General features: G+C 44.5%; 1 long non-coding RNA gene across 1 annotated transcript in view; it reads left to right on the forward strand.

The window, feature by feature from the left end:
- The first annotated feature begins 15358 nt into the window (after positions 1–15358).
- The window catches only part of LOC132648953 (uncharacterized), an 86510-nt gene continuing 79276 nt past the window's right edge, over positions 15359–22592 (forward strand). Inside the window, exon 1 of the long non-coding RNA XR_009587352.1 lies at positions 15359–15476. This is a non-coding gene — a long non-coding RNA (uncharacterized LOC132648953). The remainder of the gene's footprint in view (positions 15477–22592) is intronic.

Raw genomic sequence — 22592 nt, forward strand, 5'->3', positions numbered from 1 at the left:
ATTCTGTGGTTGAGCTACACACGCATCCTTCTTTTAAAATCTGAGACTCTCACGAAGTCAGGCAGCAGGCCTTGGCTTCACTCCGAAGCACAGGCAGATTTTAAATTCGTGATCCTCCTGCTTCAGCCTCCCAGGTAGCTGGAATTCCAGGCCTAGGTCGCCACTCTTGGTCTTACTTATTTATTTTTGTGTATGATCATAAATTGACAAAATCACATTCTAAATATTTGAAATTATAATGAGAAAAAGAAACATACAACCTCAATATCTTTAGATGATCTCTCAAACTTCTTTTTTAAGACTTTTTATCTGATTCTGGTAGTTTCTTCTCTTTTTGAAAATGTACTGAATCCCAAGTATTCCGATACTGGGAATATTCCAATATTCCATCAGGATACTCTTTTTTTTTGTTGTTGTTTGTTTGTTTACTGTTGCTCTGTGTGCCTGTGGCCCAGGGAGTTCTGACAATAAAAGATAATCAGGCTGTTTATGTGGAACAGCTACTGCCTGTATTTTTGTCTTCCCACAAATAAAGGTAAAAGCTACCGCATGAGCCAAGCTGCTTTTCCGGGGCAAAATTTATGTATTTTAACCGAGTAATCGGAGGCTTAAGGGGTAATTTGATATGCAGATGGAGATTTTATGCCCCGGGATATAGAATTATGCTTTTAAAAATAAGTATGTTATTAACGATTACTAAAAATCTAAAAAACCCAGATGTCTTAGTCTGCTTATTCTGTAACAAAATACCTGAGGCCGAGTACTTAAGGAGTAAAAAGAGGCACATGTGACTCATGATTCTGATAGGACCGCCTTCTGAAAAAAACATGGAAGGTCCAAGCAGAAGGCGTCAGCCTGCGGTTCTGCCAGTCTCTTCTTTCCCGACTCCCTACCACTTGCACAGTGCAGCAGAGAAGGGGAGAGGATGAAAGCAGTTTTATGTTTGTGCCCACAGGCAAGCAAGGTCAAGTGCATGGGCATCCAACAGTTTCCTCCCCTGAAAAGCGATTCACTTCCTGGGGGCCCTACCCAGCCTTCATGACCAGTTCTAACCCTTCCGTGAGAGCGCACCCTGTTCTAGTCTCTCCCACGAAGCCCTCCCTCTCCTTGCTACCGTTCTAACCCAGCTACCCACGCACGGACCTTAGGCTATCAACATCCTAACCATGGCACTAATTAAGGGTCCAGGAGTGCACACACACACACACACACACACACACACACACACAAGAACAGGAAGGAGAGGACAATCTGAGGAGGAAGATAAGCAGAAGTCAAAACCAGGAGAAATGGAGGTTAGGTTACGAGCAAAGCACGCATCAAATGAACTCCAGATGCATTCCAATTGTTCAGAAACCACCAGAACAAAGGCAAATGGATTGTGAAGAATTGCTTCTGCCAGACACAGCTGGTCAGATCTGACTCAGGGGAAGGGGGGATGTCAGTGGTGTTCACTGTCACTACAGCTTCTTTTTTTAGAGTCCTTCTTTTATTCCTTTGGTTGGGGGTGGTGGTAAACAACAGGGTCTTTTATAGCCCCGGCTGGCCTTGAACTCGCTAGGGATGGCCTTGAACTCCACCTTCCTCTACCTTCCAAGTGCTAGGATCACAAGACGAGCAAACATGGCCTCTTGGAGCCTTAGCTCCCTGGTGGAAACTCGCTTTTGCACTTGTTTACATGTTTTCTGCTCTTCCCACTGTAACCCTCAGCCTCGGTGTGTAGAAGAGGAAACTCGCTTTTGCTTTTCCCTTTCACATGAGGGTAGGATACGGAGAAACAACTTGTGGCCTGTTGTAGGCACAAGCTATTGCTGAATTTTACCATAACCTGACTCTCGAGAAGACAGAGCCTTCTGCGAAGTGTCATGGACTAGCTGTGACGTTGGAGGTCTCAAAAAGGATTGATATATATATATTGTATGGAATGAAAGCTGTGTCAGTTGATGGTCCTCATTAATGCTGGTTATGTGCATTTTCAGACCTAACCTTAACCCTCTGGTGTTCTCCAGACTGGGGACAAAGCAGGATTACTTTCAGGTCCTGGCTTTGTAGTTGGGGGTAGTGGCTAGAGCGTGTAAGGGTTCTTCAGGGTTATGGGGGATGATATTTGGCATTTCCATGCTCACCACTCATTGCCGCTGTAACTACTTCCTGGCGTTCTCTTGTTCCTTCTCCCGTGATGACTGGCAAGGGTCTGAGACAATCATCATGAAACAAGGGAAGAGACCATGCAGAACTTTCAGCTAATTTACGATAGACGTGAGGGGAGTAGTAACTGTTTATAAGGAAACTCTTGCTTTAAACTAAACGCAATGCAGTCTATCAGATTTGATATATGTGGTAATGGAGAAAACACAGAGCTAAACATTTAACATGGACTGGCTCACTTAAATCCTCACAAGAGCACACATGCTTTTCTTTTCTCTGGTTAAGAGACAGAATTCGGGGGATTAAAGAATTTTTCAAAAAGTCTCCTATCTTGGAAACGGTAGGCCTGACCTTTGAACTCCAGTTTTCTCTGACAGAAAACCAGGACACTATTATTTTCAGAGCATTCCTGGGGAGATAAAAATCCTAAGGCGAGTGATGATTAGCTCTCTCTCCACTTTGCATTCTGGAGGAAGCTTTCCTGGTCAGGTCCCAGCCAGCTACCTCTCCAGGTCGGATGAGGTGTTCCCTCCAGGCCTGGTGAGTACCTGGAACTTCCCTGGGCCGGGGTTTGCTATGCTGTGGCTGTGTTAAGCTAAGTCTCTGTGTGGAAGAGTCAGCTCTGACCACTTAACCCTTGTGTGATCCTGAAAAGGTTAATCTCGGTCTCTCTCAGCTTTGGTTTCTTTTTCAGCGAAATGGGGGAAGTTAGAGAACCCAGTGCAGAGCCTGCTGTGAGGAATGAGGGAGGCAGTGTGCAAAAGACTTGGAATTTTCTTCCCCACCCCCACACCTTCAGAAATAACCAGTGCAGTCCCTCTATCTGCCTATGAACATCTTGAAGGTTTTCATTCCCTTCGAGAGGAAAGAGGATTTTTTTTTTTTTTTTTTGGAGAGAAGCCAGTGGTGTTCAAAACGCAGGAAGTAAAAGAAACACAGGAACAATTCTCACGCACCGGAGGGGAGGCCTCTTTTGATATAAGCAAAAAAGTAAATCTACTTGGTGAATAATAATTTTTCTCGGTGATTTTTCTTTTTGAAAATTATCGTTGTATTTTTATTTGAGGGCGTATTTTTTTTTCTTTCCTCTTTTCACTGAGATGAGCCAACTTCCGCCTGAGGTGAACAAATCCTTTCTCCTCTCCGATCTTATCGCTTATCTGGAAGATGGATAGATTGGAGCCTGTCTCCCCAGTGCCTGGTGGCTGTTTGATCCTGCCATGCCCTGTTCCATCCGCTGGGGAGGAATGTGTCTGGAGCCTGTTTCTGACCTGGGCTGTGAAACCCAGCCTGGAGGGGCTTCCTCAGAGTGAAGGAAAAATGACCCAGCCTCTCTTCTGTTCGACGTTAGAGTTCTGTAGCGTGCTGTAGTAGGGACCTAGCAAGTGGGACCAAAGGAAAGCGCTTGGAATCTGCAAACAAGTGAGTTTTCATTGCGTTTTCCCCGCAGGAGTGCAGGGGAGAGGGAAACAAACCAACGAGCTGTTTCTTGCGAAGCCACAGTCCCAGACTAACCTAGAGGGGTGTTTGCATTCTGGAAAACCTTACGGAGAAGCCTCGCAATTGCGTACTTGGTTACAACCAGAGGGGAGGAACTTTGAAGGCACTGGACTGAAGAGACACAAAAGTCAGGAAGTGACCCTTTCGGCTGCAGAGGCCACAGAGGAGAAACAAAGTCCCCTCACAACTGGGGAAGACGGACCGTACCATCCCAGGGGGGCCGGAGTGGGGAAGAGGGCGGTGGAAACTGACATCCTTGCTCTCAAGGAGCCGGGGAGGACACGGGATTTCCCGGCTGAAAAGCCCTAGTGTCTGGCTGTCCCGGCACAGCCTCTCTCCCGCCGTGGAGGACTGGGTACCGCAGCCCGGGGGCGCCCTGCATCACGGCTCTGTGCGCGGGCGGGGCCGCGCTCCCCGGCCTGGAGGATGGATGGCGTGCCCGAGCCAGCCCATCTGCAGCCGCGGCTGGTCCGGGAGGAAGCCGTCCCCGGGGATGAATGGGGCTTTGTTCGCTGCCAGCCTCGCTCCCCTCGAGGCCCGAGCCCGGCACAACGGAGGCAGTATGCGACAGGCATGGAAATGAGCCGCGGGCTCTCCCCTTGCAGCGTCCAGGAATGCTGGCCAGCCGGAAAGGAGCCCTCGCTGGGGACCCGCTCCCGCGCCTCTGAAACCCCATTGAGAAGAGCCCTTTGAAGCAATTAAAGCGCGTTTCACGGCGGCCCGGGAGGGGGCCCTGGCCCGCCAGCTTCTCCTTTTTACCCCCCTTCTCTGTCCCATCGTGTTTGTGCACCTTGGTGTGGCGGGTTACCTAGAAACCAGGCCAGAACCCGCTCCCTCTCTTGAAGAGATTCTGTAACCTCACAAAAGCGTCCCCATAAACAGATTGCTTGTCACTAGGGGGCGGGGGTGTGTGGCGGGCTGGAACCCAGTTTGGACTTGATCCAAGCTGACCTGCAAAGCCTGGGTTCCTGCTTTCAAAGGCTTCTTTGCTGGGCTCTACACCCACCTGCCCCGCGGTCAGGTTTAGACCGGCCAGAAATCGCCTCTGGACAAGGAAGTCCTGAGGCTGCGGCCCAGCATTTTCCATTTTCTCAGAGGTGGGGTGGGCCGTGTTCGGGTCTAGAAGTGATGTCACAGCCAGCCCTGAAAAGTGATGTAACCCGCACTTGGTGAAGGACTAGGACCTGGAGGCTATTTTTGAGACTCTTGAGCTCCTTCCTTCCTCCCTGGAGACAAGGGTGTGTGACTGCGGAGGACTCACAAAGCCGCACAGGGAAAAATCCTAAGGCCGGAGAACTGACTCCGTAAAAGCGTCTTTCTAAATTGGAAATGGGCACCATATATATATGGTGTGTGTATCTCATATATATATATGAGATACACACACACGCACACACACAGACTGGAGCCCCAGTAATACCCATATAAAAAGATTTCACTGAGTTCTCTGTTTGGTTGACTTTGTACCCCTTTCCCCTAGGACTGATTGTTAAAAGTCTGCCTGTCCCCCAACAGGTGCTTCCTAGAGAACATGATCCTTTTGCTGTAGCTTTGTTTGTTGTATGTTTTGAGACAAGGTCTCCAATTCCCTCTGTAGCCAGGGATGATGCTGTATTCCAGATCTGCCTGCCTCCACCTCCCAAGGGCTGCAGTTACAGGTCTCATCTGCCTTGCTTGACCTTCGTGGCAGTCTCCTTCCGCTGCCTGCGGATCAAGATGAGGAACTCTCAGCTCCTTCTCCAGAACCGTGTCTGCCTGGGTGCTGCCATGCTGACTGCCGTGATGATAATGGACTAAACTTTTGAAGTTGTAAGCCAGCCCCAATTAAATAATTTCTTTATAAGAGTTGTTGTGGTCATGGCGTCTCTTCACAGCAAAACCCAAACTAAGGGCCTTCTTGATCCCACAGGTTTGTTTTGTTCTGTTTTGGAAATGTGTGTGTGTGGTGGTGGTGGTGGTGGGGTGTTCTGTGTTCAGAGCAGATCCTTAACAATACTTTTCAGTGGGTAACAAATATAGTCGATGAATGAGGAGTAAATGAAGCCGGAATCTGTGGTGTTGGGGTTTGTTGCTGTTGTGTTGACCCTGATAATCCCAAACAGGAAATAGGGAGCATGGGTGAGTTCTGGGTCCTGAGGATCCAGAGGTGGGGAGATGTTGAGACGTTTCAAGGGAAGGTTAGGAAACATTTTTCAGACCACAGACATGCCTCAAATGTTTCCTGAAATGACCCAAAAGGAGAGTGGGGCACTCAGGTGGAGGAGTCATTCTTTCCAAGTTTGGGGATGGTAAGTTCTGGCTGATGCGAATCATGCTTTACATCAGTAAGGAGTCTGCGCAGTCCGTCATTCATTCTTTAAGCATGCTGTGGAAACAGGATGGTCAGAGTAATGGCTGTGCATGATAAGCACCATTGCTTCTTACATGCTCCTGCAAGAGGTCTCCATAGTGATTGTTAGTTGGGGCTTGGCTTATACTTGTATTTAGTTTTTCTTGCTGAGGTTTGGGATCTATCTATCTATCTATCTATCTATCTTTTTTTTTTTCTGCATACACACACAGACCACCATCAGTCAGGAAGCAAATGAACATGAGATGGAAAAGAATGCCCTACCTCAAGGTTGCCCCCTACTCTGAGCATTTACAGAATATAACGTCCAAGTGGCATGGTAAGCAAATGTAGGCTCCTCTCTTATTCTCTCTTTCACACACACACACACACACACACACACACACACATGGATCAAGCAATGGGGAACAGGAAGTCCACTTTAAAAATGGTGCCCCAGTGTTTCCTTACATCCTAGGGTATAGTTAGACCACCAGCACATTGCTGTGTGTAATACCTTCCTCTCTCATCCTGGGATTTCATTTGACTGTCATTCTGGTCTCCATTTTGCCTTCAGATGGACATCATCTCTGACAGCTGAGTTTCTTCCCCATTTCTTTTGTATTGTTTAACCATGTAGTCACGCCCAGCACAGCACAAAGCCCCGCCATGAGGTAACTGGGCTAGAACGCATCACACAGCAGACCTGGTGACTTTTCTTGAAATCCTCTAGTAACCCTGTTTCTTTTCCGCCCTTCAGGTTGGTCATGAGCAGGCAGTGGTGTTAGCAAACCAAAGGAGCTCGCTTACGGGCAAGAGTAGAATGTTCTAGCCAGCATGGTGGCACACACCAGTGATCCTAGCACTGGGGAAGTAGGTTGAGAGTTCAGGGTTTAATCTTAGCAACATAATGGGATTGAGGCCAACCCCGGGGACACTCAGAAACTCTGTCTTTAAAAAAAAAAAAAAAAAAAGAAAAGAAAAATTACCCTAAAAAGATTAAACAACTTATTTATGGCCGCTAATTGGAATTAGGATTGTTACTCCAGTCTCTGTCCCTGAAAGATCCTTCGGGGCTCTGAGGTGCTAAGGCCAGGGCTGGCTGAAGTAAAGAGACCAGACTCTGGATGCCATGAGACAAATGGAATCTGTTTCCAATCTGATAAGATCACAGCAGTTCTATCACACACATCACATTGTCAATATGACTTTTTTTTTTTTTTTGGCAGGTATGAGTTATCGGCTCCCTGCCTCCCCCCCTTTTTTTGAGCATTGTAACTTGACCATTAGCTAGAAAAGTGCGCAGAGGACCCCTCCTTTATTTACCAGCTGACCCGGAGACCTTAATGAGGCTTCTCCGAAGAAGGGTAGGATGGAGAGTTTTATTTGTCTTGCGTTTGGGGTTTAAAAAAAGGGAGGGCCTGCCTCATTCAACAGTCTTTGGTCCCAAAAATAAACCCCACTCTCCCGCTGGCAGTACTATTTACTCAGACTCTGGGCTACTAAGTGTAGGGGTGGCCCGTGTTGACTTAAATGAGTCCCTGCAGCTAGGTGGGGCTCTCTGGAACCCTTAGTCATGTGAGGTTGCCAGGGTAACTTAAAGTCTCGGCTGCTGGAATGCTTTAAGAAGTACAAAGAGGAGACTACAGAGCGCATTACAGTTTACAGTCATGTGTTCAATAACATGCCATCTTTTGGTAATGGGGCTTTTATTTTTACTTTATTTTGTGGGATTGAAAGATCAGAAGCCGGAAATTAGCTGGAAAGGATAAAGAAAAGGAGAATTTAAAGGGGGGGTGGTGGCGGGGTGGTGATGATGGTGGTGGTGTTATTTCTGTTCCTTCTGTGGGTAATGGCTAAGCAAGGAGAACATCTGGCCCAGAGCAGGACTCTGCAACATCTGGCCCGGAGCAGGGCTCTCTGCAGTACTGCTTTTAATTACCCGGTCATTTGGTCTCTTGCTAGATTAGTGACGGTGGAAGCGGCTCAGATCTCCAAACTGCCAGGCCGCGAGAGTTCTAACTTAGCCTGCCACATAGTCAGAGGGGAAATGTGGAGCTTCCGGTTTCATATTTAAACCAGGATTGACTCATAATTGTAGCTGTCAGGAGGGTGATGGAGACGTTATGTAATCTGGTTCTTCTGGTGATATGTGTTTAACGTTTCTGTTCAGTAAATTCCAAGGGAAATTTTGTGCCCATTGAGGGAGATCTTGCTGACTGCTCTGTGGTGTTCCCGGCAGGATAATGACAGTGCTATCAAAGGTTCCTAAGTCTGCCTGAGTCCAAACATGAATGAGTCTCCCCTCTAAAAGGCCATCCTGGTTTTCCGCAGACTTTTAAATGTGCATGGGGTTTGGCAAAATCTGGCAAACTTTGAAGCTGCTGGTCCAGTGGGAAATTTCATAATGGCAAGACATTCAGGTCTGTAACTCCCCCTCCCCCCGCCCCTTGTGGGCCACATAGCTGCCTTTACTGCTTCCTGTCATTTCCAGCCTCAGAGATCTGGAAGTGGCCACCAGATGCTTCTGGAAACAAAGCTCTGGGGCTGTGGATCAGTTGTTTCCTTTACATTCCATTTGCTACTTGCTTCTCAGAGGCTCTGGGGTCTCTGGGGATAGATGTGCATTGATGTCAGGGGAGGCTTGAGACAGGCCCAGCATTTGCTGCCACCAAGAAACAATAAAAATAGAAAAGAAAAAGTCAGAGGAGCCTGTTTAATGTGCTGCCAACATTTTTTTTTTTGCTAGGGGGAGACTTGGGTTTTGTTCTCAGTGCCCGTACAGTGTAAGTTCCATGGATGTGCTAAGAAGAATTCATTGACAGGGCACCATGCTCATACTGGAGAAATAACAACAAAGATTAAATCAAAATACAAAAGGCAAGTGGAGTCGGCTAACTTGGACCTGGAAAGAAAAGAATGGCTAGGGATGAGGAGGACCAAACCTCTGACCTCTTCTGATTGACATAGACTCCTTAACTCTATCTGTGTATTCCGCCCTCTCCTGGAGTGTTCCCCATTCCACTAACACTTAGGGTTCTCTGGCTTTTTATTTCCTTCGAAGATGACATTGGTCTGTATAACGTATCAGCAGCACCGTATCTGTATCATAACCACCATTGCTATCACCAGCACCAGCACCAGTACTGTCACAATCACTGCCAGCACCGTCCCCATCATCATTGTGGCAATCCTCAGCGCCATCATTATCATCATTGTCACCATCATCACTGTCGTAATTAGGAACACTGTCACCACCTATATTGTAACAGACTGGAGCCAGGTGGGTTTCATTACAATTCCTGTTTCTTTGGGGGTTAAAAAAAAAAAATCAGGGTAATTGGGTATTTTCTCATGAGCTTTGGAATGGGCAGTGTCCACTTTGTAAGATGCAAGGGCAGTACTTTCTTGTTCTACCACCAGTTTGGAAATTTTGCTTAAGGTCATCCCATGGAAGACATGGCTTGTGTTCTATGATAAACTTCCTTTGTCTTTTAACTTGGGTTGCCCGGCTCTAAGTATCTAGTTGATCAAGGAAATTATTTTAATAAAAAATAATATACTTAAGACACTTGTATATTTTCACTCATACACAGAGAAATATCTATTTCCAGAAATAATTTCAACATTTTCCTGTTCCTTCACAGTCTCAGGCTGAGACATCTTCAGTGGGAAACATTGCAAATGTGACAACTTGATTTCTTCTCTCCCATGAGGCTGAAGTTTTATTTGAATGCTATACAGTCACTGTGGCTGGCAACATTATCAGGTGACTGACAGGTGATACATGGATGGGTAATTTCATGCACTGCCTAGCCTGAGTTTATTCATTCTACTAGCCATTGAAGTGAAGAGATTTGATTTGATTCCTGTTGAAATACCTCAGGGACAAGTATCCTTGTAATGGATTTTTTTTTTTCTATCATAAAATTAAGTGCTGTTTTGCCTGTTCTTATTTTGCATAAACTAGAAACTACAAATGGACTGGGGATTCCTCCTGCGATCAAAAGCTGTAGAAAACAGTAATTGATGACAATAAGACATTATCCCAGGGCCCTGGGTAAATAAATGAAGCTAAGCATTGGATCTGATTGCCAACAGGACATTTGTCTTTGCAGTATCTCCTAATTCTTCTATCCCATCCTAGTTTTCATCTTCAAGAAAAGAATTATCCAGGGGCTCAATGACTATAACTAATATATTACCTTTGATTAAACAAGACTAATAAATCTTTATCTCATACTTTATTTTCAACTAAAGGTTGAAAATAAATATATATTAATGGAAGCTTGCTTTCTCTCAGCCTTTACAAACTAGCTCATCAACATGTCTCAAGTTGCCCCAAACTATTTTCATTGTTTGCTTACAAATTTCTTATGAAGATGTTTAAGGTTTATCACAATCCAGTTCCAAATTATCCTTCTAGGACTGCAAACATGGCTCTATATGACCCTGGATTGTCAAAGCACCTCCTGAGATCACCCCTGCCTCATGCCATATGGCCTGGGTGGGCAGATCATGCCCAAAGATGACTCCTGGCCTATATGGTATGGCAGGGCATAACACCCCTGAGATGACCCCAGATACCTAGAGGTCCTAGACACCATTAAGATGAGAGAGTAAGTGGTGGAGAATTGGAAGATAAGGAGAAGCAAAAGGACGTGTGCATAATGAAGAGAGGTGAAACTGGAGACTCAAGGGTTGGGAGAAATAGCCTGATGTGAGTAGCCAGCAATGCCAGCTAAGGCCATGGTGAGGTCCTAGCCTGTGCTGCCACAGCACATCATGTATGGGTCTGTGGCCTTGTGCCATGGGGGTGGGTTACTACCAGAGGCCAGATGGACATTCCTGGTCTGGTCTCATCTGGGGCCATGTTGATGTCTGAGGGCTGTGCAGAGCTGTCCTCACCCCTCACCTGGGCATCATGATAGAGCTAGCCCCAGAAGAGATGGCCTGGCAGAAGAGATGGCCTGGCCCTTCACCAGCTGCAGCACTCAGAAGAGTGGCCCTGTATCTTGCCCAGGAAGCACAGAAGAGCTGGCCCTGGTTGTAAGGTTTGTAGGTGAGTCAGCTCTGAGGGTGTGAGCTTGAGAGTGCTGGCTGTGTCACTGTCTACCATGTGGTGGCATGGGCAGGGGAAAGAGGCCCTTCCACACCCTTGACCCTCACCACCTCGGAGGCAGGCAAGAGAACTAGCCCTGGGGTCATGAGAGCAAGAGAGCTGGCCCTGCCCCTCACTGGCTGCAACACTTGAAGAGCAGGCCCTGCCTTTTGCCTGGACAACACGGTAGAGCTGGCCCTGGTGACAGGGGGTGCAGGTAAGCCAGCAAGGAGATCATGAGAGTGGCAGAGCTGGCTCTGTCCCTGCTCACTGGTGATGTGTATTCTGGAGAGCTGGCAGCTGACCGGCTAAACTACCACCCAGGCCCAGATCCTGGGCTTTGAATTGGCTAACCCCAACATTCACCCCATCTACAAAACGCTGGAGCACATGAAGGGGCCCATTCTGCAGATCCAAAGCTGCAGGATCTCCATGACACAGGAGAGCAACAGCATATTGGAGAGGAATCCCAGTGAGAGTCCAGTATTGATAGTGTAGCAGAAGCCAGAGGCCTTGAGCCAGACCAACAACTCACTGCAACGAACATTTACAAATAAAGATGTGTGAACAAAATGGTATACTGTGGGACACGCTATGACACACTACAGATTCCAGAATGGGATTTTTTTTTTCTTTTTTGGGAGGGTACGAAGGGACAGGGAGATGAGTGGCATTGGGGTGAATGATGTGAAATTTGCGAAGGATCAATAAAAAGTTAAATAAGAAAAAATTATTCTTTTAGTTTTATTTCCTGTGGCTCCCAAGCCACCCATTTTAATTTTACTTTCTTGATTTTCCATATTGTGCGCTATACGTTAGTCACTTTAAATGGCTCTATGTTTTCATATTTTCTTTCTTTAGATACCTTATGTTCTACTTACTTTCATGCATTTGTGTGTCACTTACTTTTGTGCTGTTTTGGCTAAATAACTGACGCAAACAAGCTAACAGGAGGTTTGTGAGTGACTATGCTTTCATTTCCATAGCATTAAAAGGAGCACTGCTCTGCTCAGGTTTCAAAGGGTTCAGCCTGTGACTGTACTTGGGGAAAAGATGGAGGCAGTGAGAATGTATGAGCTTTGTCACCTCCGGGAAACACATGGAGATCAGAAGATAACCCATGAGAGCCGGTTCTTGCTTCCGCCATGTGGATCCTGAGGATCAAGCTCAGGCTTGGCAGCTAGTGCCTTTACCCACTGAGCCATCCTGCTAGCCCTAGTCGAAGTACTTAGAACAGTTAACTTTCTCTTAAAGGATGGAAAAGAGGGAACTTCAGAGGGTTCCGACAACTGACACCTTTAATAGACTGCATGGTTGTTTCTTCCTAAAATTGCAGAACCTAGGGCTCACTTCCCATTCTTGGAACCCAAAAAAGATTTGGAACCTGGTGCTAGGAGGGTGGCAGCCACATCTGGCAATGAGGGTGGTTTTGTTCTCCCAGTTACTGGGATAGGCATGAAGATAAAGGTGAACACATTCATTTTCTGGGTTAGACGTGGTCTGTGGCATTGCGTCCTCAAGCTGTGGAGAGCTGCTCATCATCTTCCCTTTCTGACTGATTTGTTCATCTCGGCCCACTACTCTGATTCAGCTGTGGGATACTGGACCCACACAGGCTGCCTACCTAGGCCTCACCATTGTATGAGCTCTCTCTCTCTTTCTCTCTCTTTCTCTCCTTCCCTCCCTCTCTCCCTTCCTCCATACCCTCTCTCTCTGTCTTCCTTCCTCTTTCTCCCTTTCCTTTCCCGTCCCTGCCCCCACCTCATTCATTCCTTGTAAAAGTCCAAAGTCCTCCCTAAGATATCCCTAAGTTCTCATGGAACTTGTATTTTCTGTTTTTATGGTCCCTTGTGGCTGATCAAACTCTTCCCCAAATTTGCACAAAGGAATGATAAAACTCTTAGGAGCGTAATTGTCTGCTAAATAGTTTGGAGACAAGAACAGACAGGCATTCATGTTGCAACTAAGCAGATAGTTTCAAATTTAATTTCATGGATCCCTCTTTTCAAGATGTTTCTCCACTGGCCCACCCATAGTGCATATCCACAGCTCTCTCACCCGGAAAATATCCACATTTATAGCAACTCCTTCCACATTTTCTCTCCACTTCCCTTTCTTCTCAGTGCCAACATGCTCTTTGCTGCTGTGGTCTCCTCCTCTTCCCTCACCCTTTCTTTTTCTCTTCTGTGCTCTCCTTCTTTCTTCCCCCTCTCCTTCCTCTCTTCCTTTTCCTCCACTTCCTCCTTCTTCTGAGGTGGGTCTTATGAAACCCTAGCTGGTTCTGAACCTGCTTTGTAGCTGGAGATGACCTTGAATTTCTGATCCTCTGTCTTCATCTCCCGGTTTATGCCACACTGGGGACTGGTTGGTTAGCACTCTAACAACTCTATACCCCTAGCCCCAGAACAAAGGATCATAATTAGCTCTTCTTTCTTTTTACTAAGATTATGGTAGATACCTATTCATGCCTTCAAGGTCACATCATCTTGTCCCAAGGAGGGTGCTGCTGCAATTGTTTAAGAAAGCAGCAATGGTACCTCGTAGCTATGGCAACAGAGCAGGAACCACACATTTGTTCCTTCCATGAGGAGTCAAGCCAGTGAAGTAGTCTGGCATCATTAGTCTCATTTCAGTGTTGAAGTCAAAGAACAGACAGGATTTTTTTTTTTTTTTAAGAGAATTTTGAAAACCCAGTAACCTGTAGAATTCTTAGACACCGGGCAATGTTTTGCTTTGTTTGTGCATTGACTCATTGTTGACTCACTGCCTCTCTACGAGTTAAGTGTAGTCATCCTCATTTCAAAGATAGTAACATTTCAAAAGTGAAAACTTTGGTGATTTGCTCAAAATCGCGCGATAACTAATGAGTGGAGCTATGAAAAGTATTGACTTAAAAATACCAGCACAGCTTTAAATACGTCCATTCTGAGTCAACCATGAGTGAACAGGAATCTGAGTTATTCTGAATGATGTGTTGTATTATAGGAAAGTTTACGTGTGTGTTTATAGTCTCAGGAAAGGGCCTTATGAGTTGATGTGTTTATAAACTAAGCACTAGGTAGGCAGGCTGCAAGGCTGGGCAATCTATGGAACTTAGGGGTTGACTTTTCCCTTCAGGGCTGAGGAGGTGAATGCAGTTTAGCCCTACAGCTCAAGGATATTTTCTGAAAATGAAGGGGGTGGTAGGTTGGATACAGAGATTAATGATACATGGCAATGAAGAAGGAGCAAAGAGAGTCCCAGACAGCCTGGGCTCTGAGCCTGTAACATCCCATCTCTCAGCCGAAGTCTATCAGGCTGCAGAACTTTTAAGGTTCTAAGTCCTTAAGTCTTCTTTAGGGACTTAGAGTTCACTGGAAAACTGGGCAGAAGGTAACTGTGATTTGGTGCTTTCTCCCAAGTCTTCTGATCTGGAGCCATAGCTCCTCTCCTAGAGAAGCTAACATTTCAATCGTTATCACATTTTATATCCTTCGCCCTTCTTTTACTTTTTCTTCATTGTGCTGAATACTATCTAGTATTTTTCTCTTGTCTTTTCCTGGTGGTGGGGACAGTACTGTGGTCACTAAGTACCACTAAGCTACATACACGTTCATCCCCATTAGACCTTTTTTATTTCCCCAAGTTTTGGGACAGGTCTCAATAAACTGTTCATGTGGACCTTGAATTGTGGTCCTCTTACCCTGGCTTCCCAAGGAATAGGAACAGAGGCATGACAGTGCTGGGTCTAGCTTCTTTGTAGAAAGTTCTTTATTGAAGTACTTTTATAAAATGGAGTGTCCATTCCTTGAGGCAGATATATTTCTAGGGGCCTATCGACAGCATGAAATAGGTGTTCCACAAGTAGTTCCTAAGAAAGAACGTGTGGGATTGCCGACAATGAGGCCGCTGGGCTGTTCTATCCATGTTCCAGAAGTTACCTACTTCCATAACACTTCAGAATCTGTCCTTTCTTCTACATTTCCACTTTCCTTTCCCTAATCCTTGCAGCAGAGAAGCTGCTGTTTATAGGTCTTAACTAGCCATGGAAGATCCACATTCATTGCAAAGTTCCAAGCAGAGAGGAGAAAAGGACATCCATCTCCAGGCAGTGATGGTCTACAAAGACAACCGCTATCCTGCTCTCGGGAAGGAGGATAGTGTCAGGCAACGCAAGCAGATGAAGAGGCTTAATTCTGGAATCACTTCAGGAAACAGCCCTTCGGATAATGTGGAAAGGCTCTAAATAGAATCAAACACATGCTAGGGGATTATGTTAGTTGTTTTTCTAGGTTGCAATGACAAAAATTCCTGACAAAGCAACCTATGGAAGCGTTTATTCGGGGCTCTGGTTTGAACGTGCGATCCATCATGGCAGAGAGGCAGCATGGCAGAAAGCGTCCGCTGCTAGCCACACAGGTAGGAAACAGAGCGGTGAATCCTGCTGCTTAGCTAGCCATTCTCTTTATATTTAGTCCAAAAGCCTAGCCTGTGAAACGGCTCTGCCCACACTCATGGTATGTCTTCCCTCCTCAGTTAAGCCTTTCTGGAAACCATAGACACACACAGAGGTGTGTTTCCATGGTGATTCTAAATAAAGTCAAATTGACAATAAAGATGTACCATGGAGTGGAACCTCACATACTGTAGTCCTAACCAGGTCCTCCTTTCCCACGGGTAAATTTAATTCTCTCCACTTTGGCATCTGTACCTTCCTTAGGAGGTTGCTCCCCAGTCTGAAAAAAATACTCCTTGATATGCAAAGCTATCCTTTACATTTAGAAGATGACGGGAACTGTGATCTTGAGAGCTTGTCTAGAGGTCCTGGCAAACAAGGGTAGCTTTTCCTGTACACCTGTCTGGAGAATGGTCTTCCTTTGCAGGGAAAGGGAGTCACCAACAGAGATCAATGATGTTGTAAGGATACATGGATCAGCCCAATCAATGAAAACCATGGGGTAACTAATGCCATAGTCTGAACAGCTTCATATTTGAGAAAACTGTATTTTGAACAACTTCGGTGGGTTTGAAAGAGATCAGTGAGATCATGGGAAAAACTCTGAGAAACAAATTGTAGGGGAGAAGTGAATATTAGAAACTTGCATCAATATTCAGGTGAAATATTTTCATTAGTCCACAAGTTTACCTCTTCATAATTTGAGTCTTTTATCTTGTTAACATGTAAAGATATGAAAACTTTTCTGGCTATTTGCTCTTTTAATGTTTAAAAGTTTTAAGCTATTGTTATAATTTCACCTAATATGTAAGCATATATGCCTTTAAAAAAATCTGTTATTTTTATTTCATGCGTATGGGTGTTTTGCCTGCCTGCATGTTTGTATATCACTTGCATTCCTGGTACTTAAGGAGGACAGAAAAGGGGCAGAGGCTCTGGAACTGGAGTTATAAAAGGTTATAAGTCACCATGTGGGTGCTGGGAACTGAATCTGGGTCTTCTGCCAGATTCAGTTCCCAGCACCCACATGGTGACTTACAAGAATTTTTTTAAATTAAATTTTTCAGATTAATATTCTCTTTAAGTCAATAGTATGCCTCTTCCCCTCCCCCGCCAAACCAAACCAAACCAAACAAAAAAACCCAGGGGCTTACTATGTAGCCAGGTAGACCTTGAATTTCTAATCCTCCTGTCTCGGCCTCCCAAGTCTGAAATTATAAGCATGCACTACCATGAATAGCAGACATGTCTTAAATGAACTAAAAAAATATGTTAATTCATTAGTTTGACAAATTTTATCAAACATTAGTTACCCTAGGCATTTCAGTAACCCACTGAAACGTGTAAAATAACTAAAGGTCAAAGGAGTCATAGACACAAGTTCTATGTTCTTGTGTCATCCATGGGGAAATGGTTGTAGAGTCTACCTGTTGTATTAGTTTGGGGGGTCTTCTATCATGAACTGCCACAGACTGGTTGCAACAAAACTTTATTTGCTCAAAAGTCTTGCTGTGGCCATGGTATCTTCAGGGCTCGTGTCTTTTGCATTTTCTCTTGTTGGCTTGTGGGTAGCCACCTTCTCCTTTGGTAATGCTCCCTCTGCACTTGTGCCTTGCTCTGTATGTATCTGTATTGGTTATTTTTGTGTAGGCATGATCAAACATTTTATGAAAACAACTTTGGGGGTATTCTTCACTTGGCTTATAGTTTCGAAGCGTGCAGTCTACAGTCGAATGGCCTTATTTGCTTGAACGGAATAATACAGTTGTGAGAGTATATGGCAGACAACCATTCACATCATGGCTGATTATAACCTGGCAGGGAGTGGCTAGAGATAACCTCACAAAGACCTGGCTTGCTGACCTACTTTCTCCAGCTAGGCCCCCCCTCCTAAAGTTCCCACAATCTTCCAAAATACGGCCAGTAGCTAGATATCTAACATTCCAAGCAAGAACCTGTGATGGACTTTCAAGTTCAATCTTAATAGTGTACAAATTTCCTCTTTCCATAAGGACACTGGTCATATTGATTAATACCCAGGTTGCTGACTCATTTTGGCTTAAACACTTTTTTGAAAGACCCTCATATACAAACACAGTTACATTTTGGGTATTGGAAGTTAGGTCTTCAACATGTGAGGTAATCTGAGACCACAATTCATTCACCAACAGTTATTCTAATGTAAATCTTTTTTAGATCTTAAGTTGCCTGTCTAAAAATAACAAAATGCCTCCCCGCACATCTATTAAACCATTTCTTTATGGGTATTAGAACTAGGTAGGAATAAATCTACATTTTTAGTGTGCTAATAAGTTTTATCAAAAACCACAGATGGGCCAAACTTTGCCCAGAGCTACAAAACAGGCTAATGGATGAGGAAACTATTTTCTAAGAGTTAAGATGTTTTAGAAGTGAGTATTACATAACTGAGCATGACTTACTGGGACTGCTAAAATTGTGAGCTAGAATTTTTAACTAAGGGGATTTAAAAGTTAACTCTCTTCTTGCTAAATAGTGCCTACAAACATGGAAGAGAATGTTCAGGTGAACTATCGACTTTTATCCCATCTGCAGCTTCTCCAATGTCTTTTGTCACTTTCTACCATGTCACAGCGAATGCTTTCATTATACTGTCCTCAAATTGTCACCTCCTCTTCCTAACAGGTTTGTTGGAATCTTGTGAGTAGAGGGTGTGCCTAAGACTATTGACTGTTTCCCTTTGTGTCCGGCATGATTCTGGGCACAGAGCTGGGTCTTGTAGGCCAACCACAGACTGGTTGCTAAGGGCCTAATCAGAGGGTGAGAGGAGGACAGGCAGGATGAGGTGATGGGCTTGGATGGCACAGCCAAGAGTTCTGTGTATCCAGTGATGAGATTCCAGTGATGATCGTACTGCTGGCTTTGATCAAGTTGTTGATGGGGCTTCCGGTGAGGAAAATGAAGAGAAACAGGACTTTATAGTCACAAAAAAGGGTCTAAGAATAGTTTTAAGTATTATAAAATATCAGTTCATTATGATTAGCTCAGCAGGCAAAACCTTGCCATCCAAGCCCTTGAGCTTGATCGTTAGATCCCACAAAAAGCTGAATGTGGTGGCTAACATTTGTAATTCCAGCACTCCTATGGTAAGATGGGAGGCAGAGACAAAGAAGAATTGTCAAGAAATTTGAAGGTTAGCGAGGTTGTAGTTAGAACTCAGTGCAGAAGACCAAAAGATGGATGAAGCAAAACAACTCAAAAAAGTTGTCCTCTGACCTCCACTTGACTACTGTATCATGTGGTGTGTGTCTATACCACACACACACACACACACACACACACACACACCTCACTACCATCACCACCATCACCACACCACCACTATCAGCACCACCACATCAAATGAAACGAGACATTTGAAGTGTCAATGATTTAGTGTCAGAGAATGGGTTGGGAGAGTGGCAGGATCAAAACAGGGTTTTAAGTCTGGTGGGGTAGCTCAGCACTAGAATGTTTACCTGGCATGTGTGAGGCCCTGGCTTCAATGCACAGCACCACAAAACAAAAGACCAAAGAAACAAATCCCAGAGAGATATGGTTAACTTCCTCTGACAACGGTCAGAGTTAAGCATTTAGACTAGGAAAAGATTAATTCCTGTTTGGAAAAATTAAAACAAAAACCCAAGCATGTGGGAACTATTATGTTGACTCTAGTTTAGCTAAACAGATGGTGACAGTCCTTAGAGCTTTCAAGGACATGTCTTACATGCTGAGAGCATCTTGATTTGGAGGAGTGACCAAGAATCACTGAACATCACTGAGGTTACCTGTCTCCCAGAAACATTTCCTCTTTTATCACGAGAACACAGATTTTTCTCCGTACTAATCTTTTAACAAATTGCTTTAATCTGAAACAGGCAATTAGCATATAAATATAGATGTTTATTTTTCTCCTTCAGCGTCTCTCAGGAGGGAGCCCTCCCCTTTGTGTTAATATGTGCTTGCGATTTGCATTATGAGTCCCTGAAAACACATCAGATGTGATGTGGGTTGGCCCCCTTTTCAAGTCCTCATCAACAGCTTGGGACACCAGGATGGGTGGGTTCTTTTGGGGATCCTTTTCCACATTTCACTGTGAGTCACAATGGAAGTACATGGGATAAATGCGTTGCTTTGCTCTCAAATCACTGAGCAGTCATTTAGCCTTGTAGAAACTACTGAACTTGAACCTTTGGGAGATGTCTGGCTGTGGAACATAGATCGGCCTTGAACAGTCCCACAGTGTTGGGTCCCGAGTGCTGGGCTCACAAATGCACAGTACTGTACCTGGTGGTGCTTTTCTGGGGGGCGTCTAGTGAATGCGGAAGAAGAGATTCTTCTCTGTGTTTCTTTTGAAATGAAACGACAGCTTCAGGCAGACCTCTCCACACCTCTGTGTAAAGAAACAAGTCTACTTTATGGCCAAAGGGAGAGTTACTGGTTGCCAATCAAGGACCTTCCTCATTTCATAAGTCATTTCTCCCACAAGGAGACACTTTCTCACTGGAAAAGAAAAAAAAAATGCTAAAATTGAGGACAGCAGACAAAAGTTGGGCATGCCTGTCATCCCAGCACTCAGGAGGCAGAGCCCAGAGGATCTCCCCAAATTCTAGGTTGCTGAGTGGTAGCTTAAGTTCTAGGCCAGCCAGGGATGTATAGGGAGACCCTGTCTCAAAAATCTACCACCACTACCACCAGCCCCAATACCAACCCAAACAAAACAAAACAAAAAACCTAAAACAACCTGCCCAAACAAAACAACAGCAACAAAAAACCAAAAACTCAACCAACAAACCTAAGAAGGAAAAGAAAAACAACCAAAAAGATAAAATAACAGGCCACTGCAAACTGACTACAAGTGACTGGGTTATTTTATTTGTTTTTCTGACTTTTACTTTTACTTTTCTCTTCCTTCAGCATCTCTCAGGAGGGAGCCCTCCTCTTTATATTAATATGTGCTTGTGATTTGCATTATGAGTCCCTGAAAACACATCAGATGTGATGTGGGTTGGCCCCCTTTTCAAGTCCTCATCAACAGCTCGGGACACCAGGATGGGTGGGTTCTTTTGGTGCTTTGTAGCCTCAAATGACTGCTTCTGTTGTGTCTTACTGTGGCAGAGGGATAATCTGGTGGTTACGGTGAAGCGCTTCAGCCTGGGAAGTGGTCCCGAGACTGAGATCATTCTGTGATGGCCTGGTGGTGGTAAGGAATGTCTTTAATCCCAGCACTCTGGAGGCAGAGGCAGGCGGATCTCTGTGAATTTGAAGCTAGTCTTGTCTATCGAGCAAATTACAAGACAGCCAGAATTACACACAGAAGCCTTGTCTCACAAGAAACAAAATAACAACCAAAACAAATTGTATGGATAATTAATTCATTGTCCTGAACCTAATGGCTAATTCTGAGTTGTCCTGCAAACTCCTGAGACCATCATTTTCCATATTATTCCTTGTCTCAAACACTCAAACATCCACACATTATCTCAGTAAAAACCCAACCCACCCCAACCCAACACAAACCAAAGCAGCAACAACAACAAAAATTGATTTGTGGCTTCAGGCTTCCTATTAGTCTTTAAATTTTTGAGACACAGCTCAGCCCAGGTTGGCTTGAATCTCAAGTTTCTTACATAATCCTCTCTAGGATTATGGAGATGTGCCATATATGTAGCCATTGCTTCAAGGGTTTTCCCTTTTCTCCCTTTTCTTTTGACAGGGTCTTATGCAGCTCAGAGTTATGTTTAATTTGCTTTGTAACTAAGGCTAGCCTTGAGCTCTTGATGCTGCTACTTCCCTAGTGCTGGGATTATGTATATTTGCCACTGTGTTCAGCTGCTTCAGGCTTTTGTTTTGTTTTTGTTTTTGTTTTTGTTTTTTTGTTTTTTTTGTTTTTTTTTTTTTTTTTTTTTTTTGAGACAGAGTTTCTCTGTGTAGCCCTGGCTGTTCTGGCCTCACTTTGTAGACCAGGCTGGCCTCAAACTCACAGAGATCTGCCTGCCTCTGCCTCCTTGAGTGCTGGGATCACAGGCATGTGCCACCTTACCTGGCTTACTTCAGGCTTTCTGACACCAAGAATAAGAGAAGAAATGTTTTGTTGCTATTTAGCATGATCAGCTAGCTCAAAATAAATATAGAGTGTGGGTGTTTTCAGATGTCCAAGTCTCATTTTTTTTTTCCTTACAGCTAGTTCAGATGGACCTATCAACAGAAAACTGAGGAAAAAAAAGTTGATTAAAGTAGTTAAGGTAGCCATTTATACAGATGATCTCATTTCATCCTCACAGTACCCTCAGGGGTGGTTACTGTTACTGGTTCTTTTCAGCTGTGGAGATGCTCAGCAACTCCACCAGGAAGCACTCTCATCACTGAATCCTGGCTGCGGGTCCTTCATACAAAGCTGATGTTTAACAAGTGTCTCATGAAGGAGATGAATGAGTGCCAGAACTCCCCAGGTTTTATCATGTTGACCCTGGATCTTTATCTATCACCAAACGTGTCTTTCTTTTTTTTCCATTTTACCATTGTTACCTCATTTTTCACAGCTTTGCAAACATATAAATATGTATAAATGTACATGTGTTATTCAACAGTATAAAAAATAAGCAAGCAACCAGGGACATTCACACTTTTTTTTTTTCCTTCTCAGATTTAGCTTCAGTTGCTTCGGAGAAGAAAGAACACTCTAATTCTTGACATAGATTTTTTTTGGTATAGATAAGCATGTTGATTTTTTTTTTTTTTTTTTTTTTTACCCCATCCTGTGTCTCTGGCTACTCATGAGACTTCCTGATGCTGGTATTCTGCTATCTGTGCCTCTGGAGCATCTGATGAGGGACACTGGACTTGAGGCGCCTCTAGAGAAACACTCCTACAAAAGTCAAAACAGTCCTACATAAGCCACAAATCAAAAGTTGTATAACTAACATGTAGTCACTTCTTTGGGCAATTTGCACCTGTGTTCTCAATTTGTGATTTTCAAACTTTGCTCTAAGGATCATTGCAAGTTGTGAGAAGGAAAGAGAGGACCCACTTAGGGGTAAACGGAGATCAAACATGAGGTG

The sequence above is a fragment of the Meriones unguiculatus genome, chromosome 18 (genome assembly GCF_030254825.1).
Source record: "Meriones unguiculatus strain TT.TT164.6M chromosome 18, Bangor_MerUng_6.1, whole genome shotgun sequence".
Classification (NCBI taxonomy): domain Eukaryota; kingdom Metazoa; phylum Chordata; class Mammalia; order Rodentia; family Muridae; genus Meriones; species Meriones unguiculatus.